Genomic DNA, 20,624 nt, shown 5'->3' with positions numbered 1-20,624 from the left:
TAACACCTTCAGGCGCCTCAACCAGAGTCCATACTTGGTTGGTATACATAGATTCCATTTCGGATTTCATGGCACTATGCCATTTCTCTGAGTTAACACTACTCATAGCCTCATTATAGGTCACAGGGTCGTCATCATCAATGATTGACAACTCATTGCCATTCTCAATGACAAGGCCATAATACCTCTCAGGTTGGCGAGACACTCTCCCTGTCCTACGAATGGGTTGTTCCATAGAAGGTTGTTCAGTCTGAACAGGTGTTTCCACTTGATCCGTAGTAGTTTGTGCTTCTTGAACTTCATCAAGTTCAATTTTGCTCCCACTGTTTCCTTCAAGGATAAACTCCTTTTCCAAGAAGGTAGCATGTCTGGAGACAAACACCCGATGATCGGTGTAAAAGTAATACCCTAAAGTCTCTTTAGGATATCCCACAAAATTATATTTTACGGATCGAGATTCCAGCTTATCTGGGTCAACTTTCTTGACATAAGCTGGACATCCCCAAATCTTAACGTGTTTAAGACTCGATTTCCTTTCTTTCCATATCTTATATGGTGTTTGAGGAACAGATTTGGAAGGCACCTTATTCAGTAAATATGCTGAGGTTTCCAATACATAACCCCATAGGAATACTGGAAGATTCGCATAGCTCATCATGGACCGAACCATGTCTAACAAAGTTCGATTTCTCCTTTCAAATGCCCCATTCAACTGTGGAGTATATGGAGGAGTCCACTGGGAGACTTTAACATTTTCTTTGAGATAATCTAGAAACTCTCCATTCAAGTATTCGCCACCTCGATCTGATCGAAGAGTTATAATACTGTGTTTGGTTTGTTTCTCCACTTCATGTTTATATTCTTTGAACTTTTCAAAGGCTTCAGACTTGTGTTTCATCAAATACACATATCTGAATCTAGATCTATCATCTATGAAAGTAATGAAGTACAAAAATCCACCCATGGTTTGCGTAGAAATTGGTCCACATACATCTGTGTGTACCAATCCTAGCAAATCTGCAGCCCTCTCTCCATGTCCACTAAATGAAGATTTGGTCATTTTACCCAATAGACAAGACAAGCATGTAGGATATGATTCAAAATCAAAGGGGTCAAGTAACCTTTCCTTATACAATGTCCGCAGTCTATTTTCACTAATATGACCTAGCCTACAGTGCCATAAATAGGTCAGATTTTCATCATCTCGTTTTTTTTATTAGTTTGTTCAATCTGAAGTAAATAATGCTCTACGTCACATACATACAGACCATTGTTTAAAATACCACTTCCATAAAGAACGTTAACTCTAAGAATTGAACATTTATTATTCTGAATAACAAACAAAAATCCAGCCAAGTCTAACATGGAATAGAAATAATATTCCTCACAATCGAGGGAACAAAATAGCAATTATTTAGAACAATAGTCTTGCCTGTAGGCATATGTAAATGAAATGATCCTACAGCTTCAGCAGCAACTCTTGCTCCATTTCCCATCTGTAGAATCACCTCCTCTTTTTCAAGAGTCCTACTTCCCTTTAGTCCTTGCAACGAATTGCAAATATGAGAACCACAGGCGGTATCTAATACCCAAGTAGAAATTTGACCTAGTGACATATTAACTACGATCATGAACATGCCTGAATCAGAAGCGGTAGTCTTACTACCCTTCTTCTTCAATTCTGCAAGGTAAACCTTGTAGTTCCTCTTCCAGTGCCCCAACTTGTTACAGTGAAAACAAACAGCTAAATTAGGACCAGTCAACTTGTGAGCATCTAGTATGCTTCAGAGTGATAGTGCAGAAAACATGACGAATAAAATAAATCTGTAAATGATAAACACATAACAACACTTAGCAAATATTCAATTTCATTTAAAAATACTATATAAATCGGGTCTTTATTCATAGTGTCTCCCACTAGTTTATCTAATTTATTCAACCCCCTAAGTGAAAATTAAGCATTCATAATGCTAGTGGGAATAGGGATCCTACATTCCATCACACAACCTCGGCTGTGGCACGAAACGTCATGTGATGTTCAATAGGTAGACAACTTTTGTCAATTACATCTTATGTTATTCCCTAATATAACTTTAGCCTCTTGAATAATTGAGTCACGGATGTGGCATGACAAACTCAATATTCTAAGTCAAGTCTAACCCAACATTTCGTACAATTGAATCAGTCTCCAACGGCCCACGGCTGTGGCACGTACCGACCTTTAGATTTTAATTCAATGTACACATCTCTATGTAATAGACAAGTATTTCTTATTTCGAAATCAAAGCCATCGGCTGTAGCATGAAACGACAATGATTTAAAAATAAGAACCGCTTTCTACCATGTTGGAAGGCTATGACCGACACAAGCCCGTTGTGTCATTGGCCAATTACTACTTGATATTATTTAATTTTAGAGGGATTATATTACGTTACAATCATAATCATATTATAAAGAGATTCTTCCTTTTAAATTAAATATTTCAAATCAATAATCGATAATCAGATGATTCCCAGATCGGGTGGAGCATTGTCAAGAGGCATCACTTAATAACCCTTTCTTACAGATAGAAATCTGTTGTTGATAGAATCATCCTTTATCTCAATATTGAAAATTCATATTCAATTACGTGTTTCATAAACACAAGAATCTCATGATCGTATTCATAATATTTATTATTAAGGCAAGAAACGATTCCTATTCTAGATTTTCTAGAGCACGCCTTATATTGATTTAAGTTCACATAAATCTATCATCGCATGGTAAACATAAGCATATATCTCATATATAAAATTAAATAAACAAGTAAATGTAAAGTGCAATAAAGTAAATGTGTTTGGATATGGCCCCATCCTATGTGATCTTTATCAAGCTCATGATAAAGATCAAGGTCAATCTAATATGGTGATAGAAATAAATACAAGTACTTATTACATAAGTCTTCTTGTATACCTCATCTTCTTCTTTGTATCACCTCCATTGGATAGTCTTCTTGAGTCTTCAATTACATTACATTATTGAAAGTAAAACTAATCTAATAAACTTACAAGAATAACTCGAGTTACATTCGAGATTTATGATTACAAAGATTGACGACATGCAAGTCGTATTTAAAACCAAAACCAAAACCAAAACCATTACACTAAGGTTGAAAGGCCATAACCATCCACCATGCTCATACAACACATAAAAGCATGTTAAAACACATAATATGATCTTAACATATCATATTACCCATGATCTAATCATAAAAAGAAAATATGACAAAAATCAGAAAAATCAGAATCAAATTAGAAAAACAAGAATCATTGTTTACGGGCAGTAAACGATGTCAAACTCCTTACAGACGAGTCGTTGATAGCTATAGCTATCAGTTTTGTTCAGAAGCTCGTTTACCTATGGAATAGGGTATTCGTTTGCGTAAATCGGACACCAGACCCAGATTTCAGCAAATCTGGAGCAGCGAATTCAGAATTCGTATCTAATATGATTCTCATAATTAGAACAAACATAAATCATGTATATATCATTATATATACAGATTACATAATCATCTTATGATTATACAACTCACATGAATATCATATATTCCAAACCATACATATATAAGCATATTATATCAACATCAAATCATGGCGAATCACGTACATGCTCATATATCGAAAACATTTAAACACATAAACGAATTAAAAACTTTTCGCAAGTAGCTCTGATGCCATTGAAGGGTTTTTAGCACATAAACGCAGCGAAAACGTAAATTTAAATCTTAAAAAAAAATGAAACCCTCTGCAGGATCCATGCGAAAAATAATATTTAATTCGTAGTTCAGTATGTTTACCTTAAGAAGCTTTACGTTAATGGAAAGATGGAGGTCTTTAATAGCGATCCAAGAACGATGAACGGAGATCCTTAGCAGCTGCTCCTCAAGTGTGAAGCACTCCACCGGTATCCACCAAGAAAACGATGTAATGAAGGAGGAGGAGATGGAGAGAATTAGGGTTTTGTAAATCTTTTTGGTTGAGTCAAAAATAGAGTCTAAAATAGTATATTTATAGGCAAAATTTTCAGCTGAAAATTTTCCCATAAAATATTATTATTATTAACCCTTTATTATTCTCACTAATAATTAAAATACCTTTTAATTATTAATCCTTTTTCTAAACTCTTTAGAAATAATTCTCTCACTTGATTTAATTTCCAGAAATTAAATTCTTAATTAATAATATTAAGAACTTATTCTTAATTAATTTATAATCAATTAAATCTCATTTAATCAATTATTAAATTTTCCAATTAATTATTTATTTCATAAATAAATAATTATCAGTCATTATTAATTAATTCCTCCACCATTAAATCATTCTCTTTTATGGTGTGACCCTGTAGGTTCAATATTAAGCCGATAGTAGAAATAAATAATAATAAAACTATTTATCATTATTTATTTAAATTCTCTAATTCATTAAATATGATTATTTAATTAATCATATTTATTCTACATCGTGAGGGATACTTCTCAGCATATCGCGACTATCCGGATAATACGAATTCACTGCTTAGAATACCAAGAACCTATTCAGTGAGTAGTTACCGTACAATCAATTCCTTCTACCCTGCAATGGCACTATTAAATACAAGGCATGGAACTTATGTCAAGCCTATTTTATTTAATCATTTGTTTTCCCATTCACTATGCTTAGTTCTATTTAATGTAAATTTGAAACTCCTTTCTAATTTCATTCACTCTGGCCAGAGATTCCTGAACTAGCATAAGTGGATCAGCATTGGACATTCTCTTCCTTTACTGGAAGGGGTAGATCCTTTATTGATCATACACTATCTTCGTATACAAATTCCTATATTTAGTAGAGCCCTTATAATTGTCCCTTGAGACTAAGAACTAAACCAAAGCATAGTTCAGTGTATACAAGATGACTATGATGACCTCAAGTCTGAGTATACTTGTACAACTATCACTATGTGAACAATTGCTGACACGTGAGTGAACTCCATCAGTTGTTCAGCTGTGTGAGTCATGTTCAGTGAATTTATTCTATAATAAGCACCTACATACTAGCTATAGTGTCACCACACAAATATCTATGAGAACAGACATCCTTCATAATGAAGCAAGCATAGTATGTACAAATCTTTGCGGATTATTAATTACCAGTTAGTAATCCTACGACCAGGAACTATTTAAGTTTAGAGTTATCATCTTTTAGGTCTCATTATTATGATCTCATCACAATCCATAAAAACTTTACTCTAAATTGTGGTATATCTTATTTAAACATTTAAATAGATAGAGCCCGCAATAAAAAACAAAACAAGTCTATTATTAATATCAATGAAATCAAAACAGATTACATAAAAGTTATTCCTAAATTCTCATACATGATTGGACTTAGGACATATCTCTTTCAAATCTTCCTCTACTAGGGAGAAGCATTTAAAAATTGCAACTGCTCATCCACTTCATCATCTTCAAAATCAGAATTCCCCATCAAGGCCTTCTCTAAGGCATCAGACCTTAGGAATTGATCAAGTTCTGAAGTAATCACAGAATCAGCCAACTCCACTTTTAAGCACTCCTCATTTTCCGTAGGGTACTTCATGGCATTGAACACATTAAAAGTTACATCCTGATCCATCACTCGCATGGTGAGCTCACCTTTCTACACATCTATCAAGGTTCGGCCAGTAGCCAAGAAAGGTCTTCCCAAGATTATGGGAATCTTCTTATCCTCCTTGAAATCAAGAATTACAAAATCAGCAGGGAAGATGAGTTTATCCACCTTGACCAAGACATCTTCCACAATACCTTGCGGATATGTAATAGAACAGTCGGCCAACTGCAAAGTCATATAAGTAGGCTTTGGATGAGGCAAGTTCAACTTCTTGAAGATTGACAAGGGCATCAGATTGATGCTAGCTCCCAAGTCACATAGACACTTGTCAAATGACACATTTCCAATGGTGCATGGAATAGTGAAGCTTCCAGGATCTTTAAGCTTCGGAGGCAACTTCTATTGCAGCACAGCACTGCATTCCTCTGTGAGAGCAACGGTGTCTAAGTCATCAAGCTTCATCTTCCTAGAGAGAATACCATTCATGAACTTCGCGTAACTAGGCATTTGTTCAAGAGCTTCAGCGAAAGGAATGTTGATGTGAAGTTTCTTGAACACCTCCAAAAATTTCTCAAACTACTTATCCAGCTTTTTCTTTTGCAACCTCTTAGGAAAAGGAGGTGGATGATAGATCCGTTTCTCCCCTGTTTTACCCTCAGGAGGAGTGTGCTCAACAGTAGTCTTCCTTGGTTCCACTTCTACTTCCTTCTACACATATTCTTCTTCAACCTCAGCTTCAGCTTCTGGAGTCTTAGCTTTTTCAGGATTTGTAACTTTACCAGACCTTAATGTAATTGTCTTCACATGCTCCTTAGATTCCTTATTGCCTAACACTTAGTATCGCTAGGGAGCGTGCCAGGTTGACGATTCAGTAATGCATTAGAAATTTGCCCAATCTAATTCTCCAAGGTCTTGATAGACAAAGCTTGGCTCTTGCACATGAGCCTCAACTCCTCCAATTTAGATTTTTCATTAGCTTGCGGTAACTGCTGAAGTTGAAGTTGTTGCCTAGGGGCATATTGCGGTTGCTGAAAACCAGGAGGGTTATACTGCTTTGCTGTGTATGGCTGATAAGATTATTGCACCGCATTCTGATTGTTACTCCAGCTGAAGTTAGGATGATTGCGGTTATTTGGATGATAAGTGGCTGGAACTTGTTGTTGTGATCTCTGAAAGTTGCTCATTAATTGAGCTGATTCGGTAGAAATAGTGCACTGCTCAGTTTCATGCGCCCCCGCACAAAGCTCACAAACACTAGTGATTTGATTAACTCCATAATTCATAATTCGCCAACGAGTCAACTTTCATCGTCAAAGATTGAAGTTGAGCAGCTATAACAGTAGTTGTATCCACTTCCAGAATTCCTGCTACCTTTCCTTGCAACATTCTTTGTGTAGGATTCTGGTATTCATTAGTTGTCATTAGCTCAATCAACTCATAAGCTTCATTATAGCTTTTGGCCCATAAGGCTCCACTAGACGTTGTGTCAAGCAAAGGTCTAGACTGAGCGCCCAAACCATTGTAGAAACATCAAATCAGGCATGCCATGGTGTGGGCACTTCCTTAGTATCTCCTTATATCGATCCCAAGCCTCACACAAAGATTCTCCAGTTTGCTGAGCAAACTGAGTAAGAGCATTCCTGATTACAGCAGTCTTCTCCATAGGAAAGAATTTAGTGAGAAACTTTTGAGCAAGATCCTCTCATATGGTGATAGACCCTGGTGGTAGAGAATATAACCAGCACTTTGTTTTATCCCTCAGAGAGAATGGGAAGAGTCACTGCTTAATAGCATCTTCAGTCACCCCATTGAACTTGAAAGTATCGCAGATCTTGATGAAATCCCTGATGTGCATGTTGGGGTCTTCTGTAGGAGAACCCCCAAACTGAACTGAGTTCTGTATCATCTGAATCATGCTCAACTTGATCTCAAAAGTGTTAGCCGAGATGGCTGGTCTGATGATGCTCGACTGAATATCATTGATATTAGGCTGAGAATAGTCCATCAGAGCCTTAGGATTTTCTGCTTGATCTCCCATCACTACTAAAGCTGGTTCCTCGACTTTCTCTTCTTCTTCTTCTTCTACTTTCTCTTCATCCTCACAAACTTCCCTTCGAATCACTACAGCTTCTTCCTCGGCTTTATCCAGAGTTCTCTTACGAGCCCGCGAACGCGTATGCATACACGCTCCCTAGAGTACCTGAAACACGACAAGGAAAAGAGTAGGTAAGTATCAATGTCCGAGTAAATGAACTTTAATGATCACTGATGACAAACACATAAACTAAAAGTTAATACTGTGTCCCCGGCAGCGGCGCCAAAAACTTGTTAGTCGCTAAACACGCGCTAAAATTCACGAGTATACGTGTTCGCAAGTAGTATAAGATATAGATCAGATTCGTTCCCACAGAGACTGGTTTAGGTTAACTATGTGATTTATGCACTTATGCAACAATGATATGGCTATTATTCAGTGCTAAGACGAATAATAAATTGGGTTTTGATTATACTGCGATTAACTATTGAGAATTATACTAGGGAATATTAACTAAAGAGAGTAAAGAGAGTTGAATAATATATGACACAAATTTGGGATTCTAGCTTCATTAAGTACTTCATTCAATAGCCTTTTTATTCTTAACCTTAGCATGCAATGGTGATGACACTAATTAGATAACACGAAACTGATAAACGCCAACTTTCATTGCACGAATACCATACTACCAGACATCCACAAAAGAGATAGAAGCTGAATAGACACCAATTATATTAAGACCCTATATGCCTATAGAATTTGACAACATAACGGTTTAATGCACAAGTTATCTACCGTGATTACATAGGGAAAGTAAGATGGTTAAAAGTACCTACGAATCATGCATAACAAATACATGAACCTGTGCTAGCATGGCAAGTTCTAAATCCTTAAATTCACTTTCGCTTCATTAAAAATTAAACAGGTTTCTTATAAGTTCGTGATGTTTATAAGACGAATAAGCACAACCAATACTAGGTTATCATGGAATCACCACATACTAAGGCATCGAAACAAATCAACTAAAGAAATCCATAAATAAATCTGTTAGAACCCCACGATAACGATTAGCCCATAATCGAACTCATCATCAACTTGGGTTCCGCTGAAAGCATGGTATAATAAACGTAGTTTTTATAAACAAATAATAAACAAAGTACGTAATCCAGATTATTAGGTTAAACAAAACAAGAAATGAGCATCCAAGATTACAACTTAGAACAAAGATTCACAAGAATAAACTAAATCTTCTTCGCCTTCGTTGAATTGTGCTATAGGTCTTCTTGTCATCTTCTCCTTAAGCTCCGTTATATCTCTCTATGAAAAATGTCTTTTATTTAGGTATATATAGCAGCCCATGCAAAGTAGAAGTCTTCCAATCAGAAGCCCAGCAGAATCAGGATTTTAACATCCCGACCTGGCGCTGCCGCGCGCTTGTTCAGCGCGGGCACGTTGTGTCTCTGAAGTTTGGGCGCGGCCACGCGCTATGACAGCGTGGGTGCGCTGGCCTCCTGGATAAAATTCTGCTTTCTTTCTTTTCTTGTTGCAATAAGTTGGTTATCCGAGCTTTATTCCTTGGACACCATCCTAACACCATATTAGCATCAAATCAATGTTAATTCACCTGAATCCCGGATTAATGCCTGAAATGCAAAAATACTAGAAAACACATTAAAACACCAACAACTTGAGTACAAATACACCAATTCAAAGCTTAATGGAGCGTTATAAAGTGTCATAAATGCCACTCAACAACAATGATTCTCTAAAATTTCTTGAGTTGACTAGCTTGAGTTAGTCCAAAGTTTAATGAATTCTTTTTCGTTTGCTAGCTCCTTCTCTAGATTAGCATGTTTTTCTAAAAAAAATTCTTTAACATAAACATCATTGTCTCTTTCTATTTGAATCTCTAGCATGGAAAGTAACTCAATTTCTAGGTGATCATTCCTTTTCTTTAACACAGAGATTTTACTCTTGATTCTATTATTCTCTAAGGTTTGATCCCTAAAACTAACATGCAGCGACTTAAGAAATCATCTTAATTCATAAATATAATCAATATCAAAAGCAAGAGTAGTCTAAGGTACCTTTAATTCAGCATTGTCAGCCTCATCATCAACTTTTGCCATGAGAGCATAATTGACTCTATCATCTGAATCTGATGAATCATCCCAGTTTCTCTTCCTTGAGATCAAGGCTTGTTTCTTCTTAGCTCTGAGGTTTTCGTAGTCAGCTGCAAAGTGTCCAATTCCATCACAGTTGTAACATCTCTCTTTTGACTTGTCAAGTTTTCCAGATCTAGATTCCTTCCCATCAGTATTTCTCCTATTGTTCCTCTTATCAGAGTTTGAGGAACTGGAACCTTTTCTGGAATATCTTCTCCCTTTCTTGAAGTTCTTGTAAACCATCTTCTTGAAGCTTTTAACCAGTAGGATAGCCATTTGATCCATGTCTTCATTGTTGTTATGACCATTGTCAGTATCCAATTCAATATCAATATTTGAGTCATCATTAGAATTTGATGATTCAGTATCTGACTTTGCAATCATGGTTTTCCCTTTGGAGTAGCTTTTTCTCATAGCTTTCTCACTTGGCTTTTTTTCAACCTTGAGTGCAACTGGTCTAGATTTAGATCCTTTCCTCTTGCTTCTTTGCTCCATCTCTAGTTCATGAGTTTTCAGAACTCCATAGATCTCATCTAGAGGTGTGTTATCAAGTTGATAGTTATCCCTTATTGATGTGACTTTAAATTCCCACTTTTCAAGGAGAGCAAGTAGGAACTTCAAGTTTGACTCCTCCAAATCATATTCTTTGTTGACAAGGAATAAGTTATTCAGCAACTTCTGAAATATGTCATAGATCTCAGTTAAGGACTCATTGTCCCTTGAGTCAAAGTGCTCATATTCTTGAGTAAGTATTGTCCTCATATTCTACTTGATAGCGGTTGTACCTTGACACTTCACTTCTAAAGCATCCCATATCTCTTTTGTTATCTTACATCCAATGACTCTATTAGACATAATACTATCAAGACCGATATGCAGGATGTGTCTAACCTTAGCATCCTTCATGATAGATGAGATATCTTCAGGAGGGTAGTCCTTCATGTCTTCAGGATCCGTAGCTTCCAAGCACATGGTCATCCTGACTTTCCAGATTGGATATTCATGTATCTTCAGGATAGGCACCTTGATTGCTTCATACCTACTCATGTTGCTGCTTATCTGTGATGTGGCAGGGGGTGGTGGCTTCGGATTCTGTATTTTTTCTTCTTTGTCTGACATGGTTGATTGATTTTCAGATCTTAAACTGTTTGTGCGTTAACAGCAAGCTCTAATACCCCATATTAGGCCCTTAATCAACTATAGAGGGGGGTGAATACAGTTAATATAATCAATTCAACAAAGTTTCAACAAAACCAACGATTTTTATATTAACAAATAAAAATTGTTTACAAACGTACTATCTCAAAAGGATGAACAAATATCCTTGAGAGCTGCTAGGTTATGCGAAAGATATAACAATGTCGCAATACATATAGCATGAACCTGATTTGTGCTTTATATAGAGCACAGCTACACAATGTATAAGGAATCATATTCTATTAACAACAAGGAAACCTATACAATGCTTCTGAGATAAAGTCCTTCACCGCCTTGAGTTCATGTTTCCTTTTCCATATCAAAGATCAACTGATGTGACAAATACTAATTACATCATCCGTTGACATCATCATCCGTCGATATCCTTATCCGTTGATGTAAGTTCTAATATGAACTTCTGATAGTTTCTGCTTGATATCATCAATTTCTCCTAACACAGTCACATGGGTTGATTGTATACAAAAGAAATATGGCGGCCTATTTGCAGGTTTGAGAGAACAAAAGAGCATTTACATTTCCATTCTTACTTGAAGAAATACAAAGATGCTGGAAAGAGAAATGAAGAAACATGTGAATAGACTTAGATATTTTGTTTTATCTGTTTGTCTTTTTCATGTGTAACTTGGTTGTATAGAAACCAAGTGTCGCAAGTAGATTAATTATCGATTGAACTGAGAAATTGAAAAGACTACATATGTTAGGAATTTCTCTGTTCTTTTGTAAAAACACTTGTAAGCAGTTGTGTGCATTCTTGCATTACAAAGTTCTCATTCATATATATATCTGGTGGAAAGATCAATCCACCAAAAAGTTTTAAAGTAATTCTGTTTACTTCCTTTGTGTCTTGAATACATAGTTCTTTTATTCCGCACTTTTTCTTATTCAAACACAGATATATTTTGCAAATAGATTTTATTATTTCAAAAAGGAACCAGAATTACATTCAACTTATGTTGAAAATATGTTATAGGCTTGATGATATTTTACCAAAACACCTTAGTAGATTTTATTAAGTAAAATTGTAGCTTTCAACGGATAATCCCATTTGTCATCCGTTGAAAGAGTAGTTTATAGTTAAATAAGTTTTTTTAGCACATTCTTGTATACTAAAATGTCTTGAAGGATTAAAAGTTGTAGGATATTATAAGTCATGTTGACTTCTAGTATGATATGTAAAATAGGTTGGCTAATTGTAAATATTAGATGTCTTGTAATTTTGCATAAGTGAAATTGAATCAACTGTTATAGAAATACTTTCAACGGATGATTCTATAAAGCTTCAACGGATGACCCAAGTCATATTCAACGGATGTTCAAACAGAGTCTCCGCGGATGATTCAACATAGTCTCAACGGATGATCCAACAGAGTCTCAACGGATAATAAATTAAAATAGGAGTTAGTAGTGACTTGACAATCATATGGGTTGATTGTATACAAAAGAAATGTGGCATCCTGTAATAAGGATTATGAAGATCAAGAAGCATTTCCGTTTCCATGCTAACCTGAAGAAATACAAAGATACTGGGTTGAGAAATAAAGAAACATGTGATTAGACTTGGAGAGTTTTATTCTATTAGTTTGTCTTCTTCTAATATATAAACCAAGAGTAGCAAGTACAAAAACATCGATTGAAAGAACTGAGAAATAGATAAGGCACAATCTGTTAAGAATTTCTTATTTCTCTCTTTGTAATTTCTCTTGTAAGCAGTTGTGTGCATTTTTACATCACATATATCTTCTACATTTATATATATATCTGGTGGAAAAAACAATCCACCAGAAAGTTTTAAACATCCTTGTTTATTTACGTTGTGTTTGAATACTTGAATATTTCTTATCCGCACATAGCATATTTATACACAGTTATATTATATTTGGAAGAAGATTCTAAGATATTGAAAAGAAACCAAGAATTATATTCAACCCCCCTTCTGTAATTCTACTTGTTAGATTGTTTGGAAATAACAATTGGTATCAGAGCAAGCTCTTGACATACTGAGAGTTTAAAAATCAAAGCAACTAACAAGATGAGTAGGAAGGATATTGGAGTGAAGATCCCGTTCTTGGATAAAGACAACTATCACCATTGGAAGGTGAAAATACATTCTCTCTCAAGATGAAAGATATGTTGATTGCATTGAGAAAGGCCCTTATGTTCCTCGAAGAGCTGCTACAGATGTTGAAGGAGATGTAGGCAATGAGCAAAGCATCCCAAAGCCACAATCAAATTGGAAAAATAAAGATATTGAACAAGTACACAAAGACAAGAAGGCTATGAACATTCTGTTCAATGGCCTTGATGAAGATATGTTTGACAATGTCATCAACTACAAAGCTGCTAAAGATATTTGAGATACAATACAAATCATATATGATGGAACTGAACAAGTGAGAGAAAATAAGATGCAACTTCTAATCCAGCAGTGTGAGCATTTTTATTATGAAGATAGTGAATCTTTAAGTGACATCTTTAGTAGAATTCAAAAACTGCTTAATGCACTAAAGGTGCATGGAAGGGTCTCTCAGACAAAAGATTCAAACCTGAAGTTCCTTAGATCTCTACCAAAGGAATTAAATCCTAAGACCGTCTCTCTCAGAAATTCACAAGATTATAAGGAGTTCACCTTGGAGAGACTGTTTGGGATTCCTTGAGTTAGAACAATATGAGCAAATAGAGAAAGGAAGAAAGAAGGGAGGATCTATAGCACTGGTAGCTGAACAAGAGAGAGGGAAGGAGATGAAGGCTGAAGCTATAGAATCTACACCAAACTTCAGGGTTTGTGAAGGCATTGGAAAAGGGCTAGTGGCTGAGCATGAATATCATCTCAGTCAGGATGAAATGGAAGACATAGATGAACATCTAGCTTTCCTGTCAAGAAGGTTTGCCAAGCTCAAATTCAAAAAGAATTTTGGAGCAGCCAAGCCAAATAGAAACATCGTGGATAAATCCAAATTCAAATGTGGCTTGAGTGGTCATTTTGCAAGTGAATGCAGAAAACCTGATTCTGAAAGAAAGAAGGTTGAGCCTGTGGATTATAAAAAGAAATACTTTGAATTGCTCAAACAAAAGGAAAGGGCTTTCTTGACTCTAGATAATGATTGGGCAGCTGATGGGGTAGATGGAGATGAAGAAACAAGTTATGTCAACCTAGCCCTGATGGCCAAATCTAATGAAAAAGAAGTCAGTTATACAAGAAATTAGGTAATCACTACTAATCTAGCACATCTTTCTAAAGATGAGTGTAATGATGCTATAAATGACATGTCAACAGAATTATATCACCTGCGTGTTACACTTAAATCTCTCAATAAAGAAAACACAAATTGCTATGGAAGAACTGACTGAATCTTTAAAAAAAGAAGAGATTTTAAGAAAGCAGCTTGAACGAGAGCAAGAGGTAATCAAAGCTTAGAAGTCATCAAGAGATGTACACACTCAAATTGCTAAAGTTCAAGGAATGGAATCTTTCTGTGAAGAAGCCTGGAAAAAGAGAAAGGAGAAACTAGATCATGTTTTAACAGAAGGACTTTCAACGGATGTGGATTCAACGGATAATAAAGATTATCCATCGAGAGATAAAAAGAAACCATATTCGTCGAGTGAAAGAAAACCTATTAGTAAATCCAAGCTGTCTAAACTCAATGAAATATGGATCAGTTTCCAAGAACTTTATTACAAGAGAATCAAGTCAAATCAAGGAGAACAAAAGAGTTAATGTGGGGCATCTGTCAATGAAGGAACTAAATGATATATTAAAGAAAATTGAGGGTAAGGCAGAATCAAAAAGGAAAAATAACAGGAATGGGAAAGTAGGAATTAACAAACATAACAACTACACACCTGATAAATATGCACCTAGAAAAATTTGTGTTAAGTGTGGTAGTGTTAATCATTTGTCTGTTAATTGCAAATATGTTATGCCTGCACCCATGTCTGCACCTCCCTCATTTCTCAACATGCCCACAATGCCTATGAATGTTATGCCTGCACAAAATTTGAATGCACAATTTGCTAATATTCCATTTGCTCAAAATCCTTACTATGCTGCATTCAGTATGCCCCAAATGCCATTTAGCATGCCATACTGGAATAACATGTTTGCACATAATATGCCATTTCATGTTAATCAACTTGTGCATGATAATTCTGCAATTAGGAATGGTTTTCAAAGTTATACTCAAATGACCAAGGTTAATTCTCATTCACTTAAGTCAAATGAGGACAAGCCTAAGAAACCAAAAAAGAAGGCTAACAAGGCAGGATCGAAGGAAACTTAGGTACCAAAATCAACTTGATTTGGTTTTGATTTGTGCAAGGAAACAGAAAGAATATTTGATATTTGGACTGTGGTTGCTCAAAACACATGACTGGAGATTCTACCCTACTCACTAAGTTCAAGGAGAGAGTTGGCCCAAGTATTACCTTTGAAGATGACAGCAAAGGGTATACTGTGGGATATGGATTAATTTCTAAAGACAGTGTCATCATTGAAGAAGTTGCTCTAGTGGATGGACTCAAACATAATCTTTTGAATGTCAACCAGCTATATGATAAGGGAAACTCAGTAACATTCAGTTTTGAAGCATGTGTTGTTACAAACAAAAAGAACAACAAAGTGGTTCTCACTGGAGTGAGAAAATGAAATGTGTATCTAGTTGACTTCAACTCATCAAGTGTAAATTCTATTACTTGTCTTTTCAGCAAAGCAAGTCAAGATGAAAGTTGGTTGTGGCACAAGAAACTGTCCCATCTGAACTTCAAGACTATGAATGAATTAGTCAAGAAAGATCTTGTAGGAGGCATTTCTCAAGTTGAGTTCTCAAAGGATGGATTGTGTGATGCCTGTCAGAAAGGAAAATAGATCAAGGCATCATTCAAAAAGAAGCTTGAATCTACAATTGAAGAACCTCTACAACTACTGCACATGGATTTGTTTGGACCAGTCAATGTGTTGTCAATTTCAAGGAAAAGATACCGCCTAGTGATTGTTGATGATTTCTCAAAGTTCACTTGGAAATATTTTTTGACCCGAAAATCGCCTTGTATGATTACAATAATCGGACCAAGTACCGACTATTTGTAGGAGGGGCAACCTCATAAATGGTTCTCCCTACTACCGTCTTACAATATAGGCACTTGGGCTGAGTACCGATCAACCTTCCCCAAACGGTTCAGAGCCACGACCCCATGATATACACACAGTCTCCCTAAAAGCCATTATATAAAAGAAAAAAGAAAGTTTGGGTGACTTCATCGAATGATTCAAAGAAATACTAAACAATGTTAGCTCCGTTAACGAGCATGAGGCCATCAGTACATTACACCGCAATCTCAACAGCTACGTCTACAAGGACTACGTTCTGAAACTAATCGATAAGAAGCCGAAGGACATGGCCAGAGTCTATAACAAGGCCTCTGAATACATCACATCTGACAATGCATTGAGATCCCTTAGGATAAATCGAGTGGACAGCGACAAGGAAGAACCAGAGCCGCTAAAGGGTTACCACAAGAAGAACAAACACAATTCGCCTCAATTCGACTCCAGCACTAGACAAACAAAGTCACTTCATCCAACAATCGGTGTGTCCAATGGACCCTTCATCTATGCCCCCCTCATCGGTTATGAGCAACCCATCTTAGTTCTCGGACGCCACTCGACCTCCCAGACCTCTTCCAGAATAAACCAAGTTTACATGCATTCCGATTGCCATCCTTGCCGAAATCAAAGACAAGCCTTTTTTCGAGAAACCTAGGCCCATGTCCCCATTAACAACCCAAAATTTATAAAAAAAAGTGACTTCCACTAGGAATATGGACACACAACAGAGGAATGACTCTCCTTAAAAATTTTTCTTGAAAGACTAGCTAAACAAGGGATTTTCTTGTCAACCCCTCCCACCACGGTTAGGGTCAAAGAGTCGCCCTCCAGGATTAAAGTATTGATCAACATGTTTCTAGTCGGCAGTCAACCCTTAGACCAAACACTATCACAAGAAGTCTTCATTGTAAGCCAATCACCAAACTAGCCAAACAAGGGGCACCATTTTAACGTTGGCCCTCCTGAAGTTTCAAATTTAGGTTCGCATTACCTAGTAGACGACCATAGCCATCTCCCAGGAGGGGGCACCGATTCAACGTTGTCCCATAAGTCTTCATTATTTGGTAGACGGCCACAGTCGTCTCCCAGAGGTGGCCACCATTAAATTTTTGACATTCGTTAACTCTTAAATCCATGCCTGTATTACCGAAAAAAGGCTATACTCGTCTACCAGAGGAGGCACCATCCTAACGTTGACCCTCGTCAACTCTCACACCCATGTCCTCATTACCTAGAAGACGATCACAACCGTCTCCTAGAGGAAGGAACCATTTTAACGTAATATGCTGTCAATTTTCAAATCTAGGTCTTCATTTTCTAGCAGACGTACATAACCGTCTTACAAAGGGGACACCATTTTAAAATGGACCCTAGTCAACCCTCAAATTTAGGCCTTCATTATCTGATGTCAAGCCACAACCGCCTCTCAGAGAGGGACATATTTTTACTCACCCTTTATCCTCGATTTTACTTCCCCATCCAACTAAAAGTTACATAAAAGAGTAATGGACAAATGATAGGCTAGGCCCATTAAACCCACACCAGGGAAATAAAATGACAAATCGGGCCCGAAAAAGTGACTCAGGCCCATTTACACTGTCTAGTCGACTCCAGCACTTGGTCGGGCCGACCCCATCTCGATAAGGGCCATTGATACACCCACGTGGGGTCCTAACACCCTCAATTATCAACATCATGATTTTTGGCACACTCCTCCGTGCGCATGTGCCCCTTACATGACAAAATCCGTAGAAGTTACTTAACGAAACAACGAGTACAAGGATTTTACTTTTCACAAATGATAAGTGGCATTTTATACCACTTAGAACGTCTTAAAATGGCTTAAATTGGTGTCTTGAAATCAAGTATTTTGTGTATTTGATGCGTTTTTCTAGTGTTTATGCATTTCAGGGTATTAGTTGCATTTCGGGGGAGGAATCATCAAGAATAAGCCTTGGCATGTGTTCACCATTGCGAGAGGAAAGGAATGGGCAGATTACGGCGAAGAAACGGAGCAAACCTGGATTTTTTCCAGTAGAGGCCTGCGCGCCCGCGCAGCAATGCTGAGCGGCCGCGCAGCAACCTGCGCGCCCGCGCAGCTATGCTGAGCGGCCGCGCAGGGTCGGGGAAAAAGATAAATTATTTTAGACTTCTACTTCTGTTTGGCTTCCAACTTCTATGTAATCTGAGTTTTATGGGACTATTATATAGGTAGATTTGAGACGTTTCACAGAGAGCATTAAGGGGATTATGTTTTAGATTGTGTTTTACGCAAGAAGCGAAGGAGATAAGGAAGAAGACCGATTTAGCACACCGCAACGAAGAGGAAGCATATTTTCTTGTGATTCTTGTTTCGTTGTAACGTTGGATGCTAGTTTTCTTGCTTTGACTTATTTACTCTTATGACGTACTATGTTTTAATATAATTAGTTTAGTTATTATTTTCTTGTGTTTGTTTATCATGGTTTCATATGAATCCATGATGGCGATAAGTTCTATTATGGGCTAATCGTGATCATGGGGTTGCAACGGATTTATTATGGAATTCTTTAGTTAATTGTTTAATACTTTAGTGTGTGATGATTGCTTGATATCTAGTATTGGTTGTGCGTATTCGTCTTATGTGCGTCGCGAACATATAAGATAGGGTATTAATCTCTTGTGAAGCGACGGTGGATCTTGAGATTTAGAACTTGCCATGCTAGCATAGGTTCATGTACGTTGTGCATGATTAGTGGGTAACTCTAACAGTTTTATTTTCCCTATGTAATCAAAAAAAGAATAACTTGTGCTTAAATCGTTGTGTTGTCAATTTCTGTAGACATATAGGAACTCAACATAATTGATGACTATTCAACTTCTATCTTAATTGTGGATGCTTGGTAGAATGGTATTAGTACAATGAAAGTTGGCTTTTATCAGTTTTGTGTTATTCGATTAATATCATCACTGTCACATGCTAAAGGTAATAACAATGGCTATAGAAGGAAGTAATAATGAAGTTGTGATCTCATGAGTGTTCTATTATTGATAAATTGAAGTGTTAGTTAAGTGGTTAATTAAGTAGTTAATTATAGTTAATATTTAATCAACAATTTTAAGTGTTATTATCTTAACATTGAGAAGTAATCATACATTGGTGAGTGAGTTTAATTAGACAATAATTTAGTCTGAGTCTCTGAGGGAACGAACTAGAAAGTATTCTATATTACTTGCGAACGCGTATACTTGCGTGAATATTAGCGCGTGTTTTCGCCCTAACAAGTTTTTGGCGCCGCTGCCGGGGACTCGACGTATTTGTTTAGTTTATGTACTTACCATCATTGGTCATTAGGACTCAGTGATTAGGACGTAGTAGTTACTTATTTTTTTCTTTTTTTTTCGGTTGTGTTTCAGGTACTTTAGAAAGCGTTTATGCAAACTCGTTCTCGTGCTAACAAGAGGACTTTAGATACAGCTGAGGAGACAGAAGAAGTTCTTGATATTCCGGAGAAGTTAAATTTTGAGGATTCGGATTCAGGAACTGAGCAGAAAGAACCAGTAAACATGGGAGATCGTATTGTTCAAGCTGATCCAGCTCTTATGGATTTTTCTCGGCCTAAAATTGATGACATTCAGTCAAGCATCCTTCATCCGGCTATTCAAGCTAACACCTTTGAAATCAAGCCGGGCACTATTCAGATGGTGCAGAATTCTGTTTCTTTTGGAGGAGCGGCAACTGAAGACCCCAACATGCACATAAGGAATTTTGTCGAGATCTGCAGCACTTTTAAGTATAATGGCGTGACTGATGAGGCTATCAAGTTGAGGCTTTTCCCATTCTCACTGAGGGATAAGGCTAAAGACTGGTTACATTCTGAACTAGCTGGGTCCATCACTACGTGGCAAGATCTTGCGCAAAAGTTTCTGGTGAAGTTTTATCCAATGGCAAAGACTGCTGCTATGAGGAGTGCTCTTACTCAGTTTGCGCAGCAACCTACAGAATCTATGTGCGAGGCTTGGGAACGCTACAAGGAAATGTTGAGAAAATGTCCACATCATGGAATGCCGGATTGGATGGTGATCACTGGTTTCTATAATGGTTTGGGGGCCCAATCTCGGCCCATGCTCGATGCAGCAGCTGGAGGAGCCTTATGGGATAAAAGCTATACTGAGGCGTATAATCTTATCGAGACGATGGCTGCAAATGAGCATCAAAACCCAACTCAGAGGATGACGTCAGGCAAGGTAGCAGGTATTCTGGAAGTTGATGCAGCCACCGCTATTGCAGCCCAGCTCCAAGCGCTATCAATGAAGGTTGATTCTCTGGCTACGTATGGAGTTAATCAAATAACTATGGTTTGTGAGCTTTGTGCAGGTTTTCATGCTACGGATCAGTGTTCTCTTGTAAACGAATCTGTTCAGTATGTGAATAATTATCAGCGACAACAGCAGCCTGTGCCAGCGACTTATCATCCTAACAACAGAAATCA

The 20,624-nt window shown here is 37.0% G+C and overlaps 2 non-coding genes across 2 annotated transcripts; one reads left to right on the top strand and one right to left on the bottom strand.

Moving 5' to 3' along the window:
* Window positions 1-7,171: 7,171 nt before the first annotated feature.
* LOC141662489 (small nucleolar RNA R71) lies at window positions 7,172-7,278 on the top strand. Its single transcript, XR_012550604.1, has one exon. It is a non-coding gene; the product is annotated as a small nucleolar RNA R71 (small nucleolar RNA).
* Window positions 7,279-20,091: 12,813 nt separating this feature from the next.
* Window positions 20,092-20,198, bottom strand: LOC141662591 (small nucleolar RNA R71). The gene has a single exon (XR_012550698.1). It is a non-coding gene; the product is annotated as a small nucleolar RNA R71 (small nucleolar RNA).
* Window positions 20,199-20,624: the final 426 nt, after the last annotated feature.

Source organism: Apium graveolens, chromosome 5, assembly GCF_009905375.1.
Source record: "Apium graveolens cultivar Ventura chromosome 5, ASM990537v1, whole genome shotgun sequence".
Classification (NCBI taxonomy): Eukaryota; Viridiplantae; Streptophyta; class Magnoliopsida; order Apiales; family Apiaceae; genus Apium; species Apium graveolens.
The sequence above is the reverse complement of the archived record's forward strand: the minus strand, read 5'-3'. Positions and strand labels throughout refer to the sequence as shown.